This window comes from Callionymus lyra, chromosome 15 (genome assembly GCF_982586985.1).
Source record: "Callionymus lyra chromosome 15, fCalLyr1.hap1.1, whole genome shotgun sequence".
NCBI lineage: Eukaryota > Metazoa > Chordata > Actinopteri > Syngnathiformes > Callionymidae > Callionymus > Callionymus lyra.
Window position 1 is genome coordinate 1,513,771 of NC_141832.1, and position 9,304 is coordinate 1,523,074.

The following is a 9,304-nucleotide window of genomic DNA, read 5'->3' on the forward strand; positions in this document are numbered from 1 at the left end:
TGTGTTTGATGATCTACTGACTCCTTCAAGAAACATCTGTGTTTGATGATCTACTGACTCCTTCAAGAAACATCTGTGTTTGATGATCTACTGACTCCTTCAAGAAACATCTGTGTTTGATGATCTACTGACTCCTTCAAGAAACATCTGTGTTTGATGATCTACTGACTCCTTCAAGAAACATCTGTGTTTGATGATCTACTGACTCCTTCAAGAAACATGTGTGTTTGATGATCTACTGACTCCTTCAAGAAACATATGTGTTTGATGATCTACTGACTCCTTCAAGAAACATCTGTGTTTGATGATCTACTGACTCCTTCAAGAAACATCTGTGTTTGATGATCTACTGACTCCTTCAAGAAACATGTGTGTTTGATGATCTACTGACTCCTTCAAGAAGCATCTGTGTTTGATGATCTACTGACTCCTTCAAGAAACATCTGTGTTTGATGATCTACTGACTCCTTCAAGAAACATCTGTGTTTGATGATCTACTGACTCCTTCAAGAAACATCTCTGTGTTTGATGATCTACTGACTCCTTCAAGAAACATCTGTGTTTGATGATCTACTGACTCCTTCAAGAAACATCTGTGTTTGATGATCTACTGACTCCTTCAAGAAACATCTGTGTTTGATGATCTACTGACTCCTTCAAGAAACATCTGTGTTTGATGATCTACTGACTCCTTCAAGAAACATCTCTGTGTTTGATGATCTACTGACTCCTTCAAGAAACATCTGTGTTTGATGATCTACTGACTCCTTCAAGAAACATCTGTGTTTGATGATCTACTGACTCCTTCAAGAAACATCTGTGTTTGATGATCTACTGACTCCTTCAAGAAACATCTGTGTTTGATGATCTACTGACTCCTTCAAGAAACATCTGTGTTTGATGATCTACTGACTCCTTCAAGAAACATGTGTGTTTGATGATCTACTGACTCCTTCAAGAAACATCTGTGTTTGATGATCTACTGACTCCTTCAAGAAACATCTGTGTTTGATGATCTACTGACTCCTTCAAGAAACATCTGTGTTTGATGATCTACTGACTCCTTCAAGAAACATGTGTGTTTGATGATCTACTGACTCCTTCAAGAAACATCTGTGTTTGATGATCTACTGACTCCTTCAAGAAACATGTGTGTTTGATGATCTACTGACTCCTTCAAGAAACATCTGTGTTTGATGATCTACTGACTCCTTCAAGAAACATCTGTGTTTGATGATCTACTGACTCCTTCAAGAAACATCTGTGTTTGATGATCTACTGACTCCTTCAAGAAACATCTGTGTTTGATGATCTACTGACTCCTTCAAGAAACATCTGTGTTTGATGATCTACTGACTCCTTCAAGAAACATCTGTGTTTGATGATCTACTGACTCCTTCAAGAAACATCTCTGTGTTTGATGATCTACTGACTCCTTCAAGAAACATCTGTGTTTGATGATCTACTGACTCCTTCAAGAAACATGTGTGTTTGATGATCTACTGACTCCTTCAAGAAACATCTGTGTTTGATGATCTACTGACTCCTTCAAGAAACATCTCTGTGTTTGATGATCTACTGACTCCTTCAAGAAACATCTGTGTTTGATGATCTACTGACTCCTTCAAGAAACATCTGTGTTTGATGATCTACTGACTCCTTCAAGAAACATCTGTGTTTGATGATCTACTGACTCCTTCAAGAAACATCTGTGTTTGATGATCTACTGACTCCTTCAAGAAACATCTGTGTTTGATGATCTACTGACTCCTTCAAGAAACATCTGTGTTTGATGATCTACTGACTCCTTCAAGAAACATCTGTGTTTGATGATCTACTGACTCCTTCAAGAAACATCTCTGTGTTTGATGATCTACTGACTCCTTCAAGAAACATCTGTGTTTGATGATCTACTGACTCCTTCAAGAAACATCTGTGTTTGATGATCTACTGACTCCTTCAAGAAACATCTGTGTTTGATGATCTACTGACTCCTTCAAGAAACATCTGTGTTTGATGATCTACTGACTCCTTCAAGAAACATGTGTGTTTGATGATCTACTGACTCCTTCAAGAAACATGTGTGTTTGATGATCTACTGACTCCTTCAAGAAACATCTGTGTTTGATGATCTACTGACTCCTTCAAGAAACATCTCTGTGTTTGATGATCTACTGACTCCTTCAAGAAACATCTGTGTTTGATGATCTACTGACTCCTTCAAGAAACATGTGTGTTTGATGATCTACTGACTCCTTCAAGAAACATCTGTGTTTGATGATCTACTGACTCCTTCAAGAAACATCTGTGTTTGATGATCTACTGACTCCTTCAAGAAACATGTGTGTTTGATGATCTACTGACTCCTTCAAGAAACATCTCTGTGTTTGATGATCTACTGACTCCTTCAAGAAACATGTGTGTTTGATGATCTACTGACTCCTTCAAGAAACATGTGTGTTTGATGATCTACTGACTCCTTCAAGAAACATCTGTGTTTGATGATCTACTGACTCCTTCAAGAAACATCTGTGTTTGATGATCTACTGACTCCTTCAAGAAACATCTGTGTTTGATGATCTACTGACTCCTTCAAGAAACATCTGTGTTTGATGATCTACTGACTCCTTCAAGAAACATCTGTGTTTGATGATCTACTGACTCCTTCAAGAAACATCTATGTTTGATGATCTACTGACTCCTTCAATAAACATCTGTGTTTGATGATCTACTGACTCCTTCAAGAAACATCTGTGTTTGATGATCTACTGACTCCTTCAAGAAACATCTGTGTTTGATGATCTACTGACTCCTTCAAGAAACATCTCTGTGTTTGATGATCTACTGACTCCTTCAAGAAACATCTGTGTTTGATGATCTACTGACTCCTTCAAGAAACATCTGTGTTTGATGATCTACTGACTCCTTCAAGAAACATGTGTGTTTGATGATCTACTGACTCCTTCAAGAAACATGTGTGTTTGATGATCTACTGACTGCTTCAAGAAACATCTGTGTTTGATGATCTACTGACTCCTTCAAGAAACATCTGTGTTTGATGATCTACTGACTCCTTCAAGAAACATCTGTGTTTGATGATCTACTGACTCCTTCAAGAAACATCTTAAGACGTTTCTATTTGTTCAGGCTTTTCCTTGATTTTCTGGAACTCCTATGTTGTTCTCAGTATTATCTTGATCTTTAAAGTATGTACTTTTTTGAGTATTGTTTTGTTTGTTTAAGCGCTTTGTGACCCTGGTCTGGAAAAGCGCTATATGAATAAATATTACTAACAAAAATTAAACTCAATACTTTGTTATATAACCTTTGTTGGCAATAACAGGTCAAACGATACTAGAGGTCTTTACCAGGTTTGCACACACAGGAGCTGGTATTTTGGCCCATTCCTCCATGCAGATCTTCTCGAGAGCAGTGATGTTTTGTCGCCGAGCAACACAGACTTTCAACTCCCTCCACAGATTTTCTATGGGGTTGAGGTCTGGAGACTGGCTAGGCCACTCCAGGACTTTCAAATGCTTCTTACGGAGCCACTCCTTCGTTGCCCGGGCGACGTGTTTGGGATCATTGTCATGCTGGAAGACCCAGCATGATGTTTCCACCCCCATGCTTCACAGTAGGTATGGTGTTCTTGGGATGGTGTCCCCCTGCTTAAGCCAATGCATGTCCAGGCCCGTCTGAAGTCTGCCAGAGGGCACATGGATGATACAGCAGAGGATTGGGAGAATGTCATGTGGTCAGATGAAACCAAAGTAGAACTTTTTGGTATAAACTCAACTCGTCGTGTTTGGAGGATGAAGAATACTGAGTTGCATCCCAACAACACCAGACCTACTGTGAAGCATGGGGGTGGAAACATCATGCTTTGGGGCTGTTTTTCTGCTAAGGGGACAAGACGACTGATCCGTGTTCAGGAAAGAATGAATGGGTCATGTATCGTGAGATTTTGAGCCAAAACCTCCTTCCATCAGTGAGAGCTTTGAAGATGAAACGTGGGTCTTCCAGCATGACAATGATCCCAAACACATCGCCCGGGCAACGAAGGAGTGGCTCCGTAAGAAGCATTTGAAAGTCCTGGAGTGGCCTAGCCAGTCTCCAGACCTCAACCCCATAGAAAATCTGTGGAGGGAGTTGAAAGTCTGTGTTGCTCGGCGACAAAACATCACTGCTCTCGAGAAGATCTGCATGGAGGAATGGACCAAAATACCAGCTCCTGTGTGTGCAAACCTGGTAAAGACCTCTAGTATCGTTTGACCTGTTATTGCCAACAAAGGTTATATTACAAAGTATTGAGTTGAATTTTTGTTATTGACCAAATACTTATTTTCCACCATAATTTACAAATAAATTCTTTAAAAATCCTACAATGTGGATTCCTGGATTTTTTTTTCACATTCTGTCTCTCAAGTTGAAGTGAACCTATGATGAAAGTTACAGACTCTGTCATTATTTTAAGTGGGAGAACTTGAACAATCGGTGGCTGAATAAATACTTTTTTGTCCCACTGTATATATCCATAAAATATTACCAATATCTTTCATTTCCTTTGTAACATTGGTTATTGACTAATTAATAATAATAATTATTAATTTTAATGATTTATATCGATAAACAAAACACTTATAGATTATAGATTTAAACATCAACTCTGTAGTGAATGTTCTTCAAGACGCAGTAACTTCTCATCACGACCATGTTTTACACTTTATTACTTTATAAAGTTACTCTGAAATCTGGACGAACAAGAGGTTACGAGAGTCCGTTATGACGCAATGCGTGTAATCACGCCCGGCTTTGTTTATACAATGAGTCCCCTGGAGGTGGAGACTTCCTGGAATGATGACGTACGGTGACAAACCTCCACGTCGTGGTTATGGTATTTTGGACTCTTGTCTTTTTTAGTGTATAATAAATTGAAAACTTGAACATTTACAAGTTGTAAGTGCATCGACTTCAGCTCCTGGGTCTCCGTTGTTAACACTTATTGACGGAGAGAAGTCGTGTTTTTTGTGCTTCAAGAATAAGAAAACTCAAAGTTGATGCTCAAGGAAAATTTTAATTGACAAAACAATCATCTGGTGTGTTCGTCGTGGCGAAGAAGCTCGAAGATAGCCTGGAGTTTAGCTTTTAGCATGTTAGCCTTTTAATGGGGTTTTACTGGCTGGATCGTTTCTGCTGTAAGGAATTTGCAATACGGAGGGGGCGCTGTTGCTGCTGGAGGGGGCGCTCTTGTTTCTGGAGGGGGCGCTGTTGCTACTGGAGGGGGGGGGGCGCTGTTGCTACTGGGGAGGGGGGTGTCGCTGTGGGGAGTGGCCCTGTCTCTGCGGGGTGTGGCCCTGTCTCTGCGGAGTGAGGCCCTGTCGCTGCTGGGTGAGGCCCTGTCGCTGCGAGGTGATGCCCTGTCGCTGCTGGGTGAGGCCCTGTCGCTGCGGGGTTAGGCCCTGTAGCTGCGGGGTGAGGCCCTGGCGCTGCGGGGTGTGGCCCTGTCCCTGCGGGGTGTGGCCCTGTCGCTGCGAGGTGATGCCCTGTCGCTCCGGGGTGAGGCCCTGTCGCTCCGGGGTGAGGCCCTGTCGATGCGGGGTGAGGCCCTGTCGCTCCGGGGTGAGGCCCTGTCGCTGCGGGGTGTGGCCCTGTCGCTGCGGGGTGTGGCCCTGTCGCTGCGAGGTGAGGCCCTGTCGCTGCTGGGTGAGGCCCTGTCGCTGCTGGGTGAGGCCCTGTCGCTGCAAATTGGAGGCTCTGCCGCTGCTGGGGGAGCGCTGCCGCTGCAAAGTGGATGCGCCGCCACTGCTTGGGGAGGCACTGCCGCCGTGTGGGGGGCTCTGGCCGCGGGGAACTTTGCCGGCTTCTGGCTTGTAGTCTCCCACTTGTTCTCTGCACTTCTGGCCGTAATACCCAGGATCACACGTGCAAAGCCCCACCAGGTCGACAACTTCGCAGGTTCCACGTCCGCAGTCACGTCTATAACAGTCGTCCTTCTGACTCGCCTGCTCCAAACTCTTGAATGTCACCACAAACTTGAATGTAAGAAGGTTATGTTTACACTCTCCCTCGTAGAAGTTGGGGATCCTGGGGTCTGGTTTGGCCGGGCTGGTTGTCGGGAGGCCATCGACGCTCAGGTTTGGATCCCCCCTGTAAATGTGTACGGCGCAGATGAAGTCGGACAGTTTTCTATCGCCCACAGCGTTGTTGCACAAGGTCAGCTTCTCGGTAACTTTGTCACATTCTATTTTTTTTTTGTCTAAACAATCTTCTATGGCGGTGTGTAAGACATGGCCCTGTGTGTGACTTCCCTTGAGAGCCCTGTGCACCCCCACAGTGAACTCATCATCTTTATAAGAAGTCTGCACGTTGGTGATGCATTTCCTTGGACTTTTCGCGTCCTTGGTCTTGTAGACGACAACCAGCCAGTCATAGAAGGGGTAGGCTTTGGCGAGGGCATCGTGGATGTTGTTGGCGACCTTCTGCCTAGTTTCCTTATTAGCTTTCAGATTCACCTTCACCTCCGCTGTCAACATGTCCTTCAAGTCATTCCTCACGTTATTCTCGATCTTGGCCAAGCACTCTTTACGGACCCGAAACAAGGACCTGGAGGACGAGTATATCAAATTGTCAAAGTGGCTCTGCAGTGACTGGCTGGCGGAGGGCTCGAGTTGATAGTAGGCTCTTGTCATTGCGTTGGCAAAGACTAAGAGACTATTGGCCCAGACGGTGAATTCTACCAGCTCGTTGTCGTGACATTTGGAATGATCGACCAACAGTTTGATGAATTTTCCATCAGTTAGCCTGTTTGCAAAATGGTCAAGAACCAGTTCATGAGGTTTAAAGACTTTCACAAAGTTAGAACTAAGCTGGTCCGCAATGGCCCTATTCTTCTCCGACACGTAATGGTTGATGTAAATTTTGTAGCGGCCCCAGGCGGCTGCGATGTTGTCTCCGTACTTGTGGATGTTGTCTGTAGCCATCATGAGTGCCGCGTGTTCCTCCTTCCGATCAATCTTCAGGTCTTCAAACTGGGACTTGATTTGTTCCAATAATGACGTCTGCCTTTCTGAATGCACGATGGACGCCACCCCCAGAGGGAGGTCCACTAATGCGCTGATAAGGGGCCCAAAGACCGGGATGAGGCTCAAGAACGGGCTTGTCATTACGCGGATTTCGTTCAAGTTGTCCCGGAAAATCTTCATCCCTGCCTTCATTTTTGTTTTCAACTCGTCCTGGTTAACGGAATCGATCACGTGGATGCACGTGGCCACCAGCAGGAGGAGCCGAAGACGCCGCATGTCTGTGACACAAGTTCAAACAGAATATTTATTTATTTCATCATTTAACTCGCAGAAGGAATGTTTTGTCCTCGAGACACACATCTGGCTTAACAACCAAAGCACAACAACACAAAAAGACTTAAAAATACAGAACAATAACACATAAAGACTAGAAAATACAATACAATCACAATAAGACAAACCTGGACTTCATCCCTGAACTTAAGCCTTTGAAGACTTGGAAATTCAGAAAAACTGAGACTTTTTCGAAAGACTGAGCGTCTCTGGAAGTCCACTAAACTTGAGGTGCACAGACTTCACCTCACCTTCTTACAATGAGATGGTGGAAACTGCTAGATCTGATTACATCAGAAAACTGGTAGCAGCAAATAAGAAAAACCCCAAAGGGTTGTTTGACACGATTAATTCTCTCGTGTCTCCTGCTCCTCAAATCACGCCTGTCTTCTGTGAAGCTGACAGCAATGCATTGTTGAGATTTTTCATTGACAAAATTAAATTGATCAAAGAAAAAATCTCTCCCCCTTTGTTTGGAACCCCTACTGTCTCTGAGCCCATCTCCTCCTCTTGGTCTTCCTTCAGTAATGTATCTCTGGGTGATATTTCGGCACTAGTGAACAAGATGAAACCCTCCTCTTGCTCAGATGACGTCCTTCCTTGTAGTCTTTTTATCAAAGTATTTGATGTAATTGGCCCCTGGGTTACCAATATGGTGAACCTCTCCCTTTCCACAGGGGTTTTTCCCAATGCATTCAAACATGCCATTGTTGAGCCTTGCTCAAAAAGGCTTAGATCCGACTGACCTCAGTATTTTCAGGCCTATTTCTAAGCTCCCTTTCTTGTCCAAGATCTTGGAGAAGGTGGTGTCTGAGCAGCTGTCTTTGTTCCTGGATCAGAGCGACATCCATGAGAAGTTTCAGTCTGGCTTCCGTAAACATCACTCTACAGAGACAGCCTTACTGAAAGTGTCCAGAGACATCATGATGTCGGCTGACTCGGGTAAATCCACTGTTCTGGTTCTCTTGGATCTGTCCTCAGCCTTTGACACAGTTGAACCAGATCCTGCTGAGAAGACTGAGGGATTAAGTGGGACTGTCTAGGTATGTATTTAAATGGTTCTCATCATACTTTTCTTGGCGCAGTTTTAGTGTATCTGCCCATCAAATGTGGTCTGAATCATCTGTTGTGTGGAGTCCCTCAATGTTCTGTTCTGGGTCCTTTATTGTTTTTGCTGTACTTGATTCCCCTCGGTAAAATCATTCAGAGATTTCCTGATGTTTCTTATCACATTTTTGCTGATGACATCCAGCTCTACTGCTCTGTTGATCCAACTGAGCCCCAGAGGCTGAACTTAGTAAATTGTTGCTAGAAATCAAACAATGAGTGAAAACACTTTGAAGCTAAATGTGGACAAAACTGAAACTCTCCTTCAAGAAACATCTCAAGACCTTTTATTTGTTCAGGCTTTTCCTTGATTTTCTGGAACTCCTGTTGTGTTATCAGTTTTATCTTGATCTTTAAAATATATACTTTATTGAATATTGTTTTGATTGTTTAAGCGCTTTGTGACCCTGGTCTGGAAAAGCGCTATATAAATACAAATTACTTACTTAAAAAAAAACTTAAATATACAGCACAACAACACAAAAAAACTAAAAAAAACAGCACAATAACACAAAAAGACTCAAAAACACAGAACAATAACACAAAAATAAATTAAAAATACAGAACAACAACACAAAAAGACTTAAAAGCAAAGTACAAGAACAAAAAGACTACAAAAACACGAAAATAGCACAAAATAACAGCATAAAATAAACAAACAAAAAAATACCAACAGCAAATAGACAAAAGCAAAAACCATAAAAATAGCATACCAACAGTTAATAAAAGTTAATAAACAAGCAGAAAAACCACATACAAAAGTACAAACATTTCACACAAAATAAGACATAAACAGCATAAATATTAATAAAAAACATAAAACAGCATTTGTTGTTTTACTT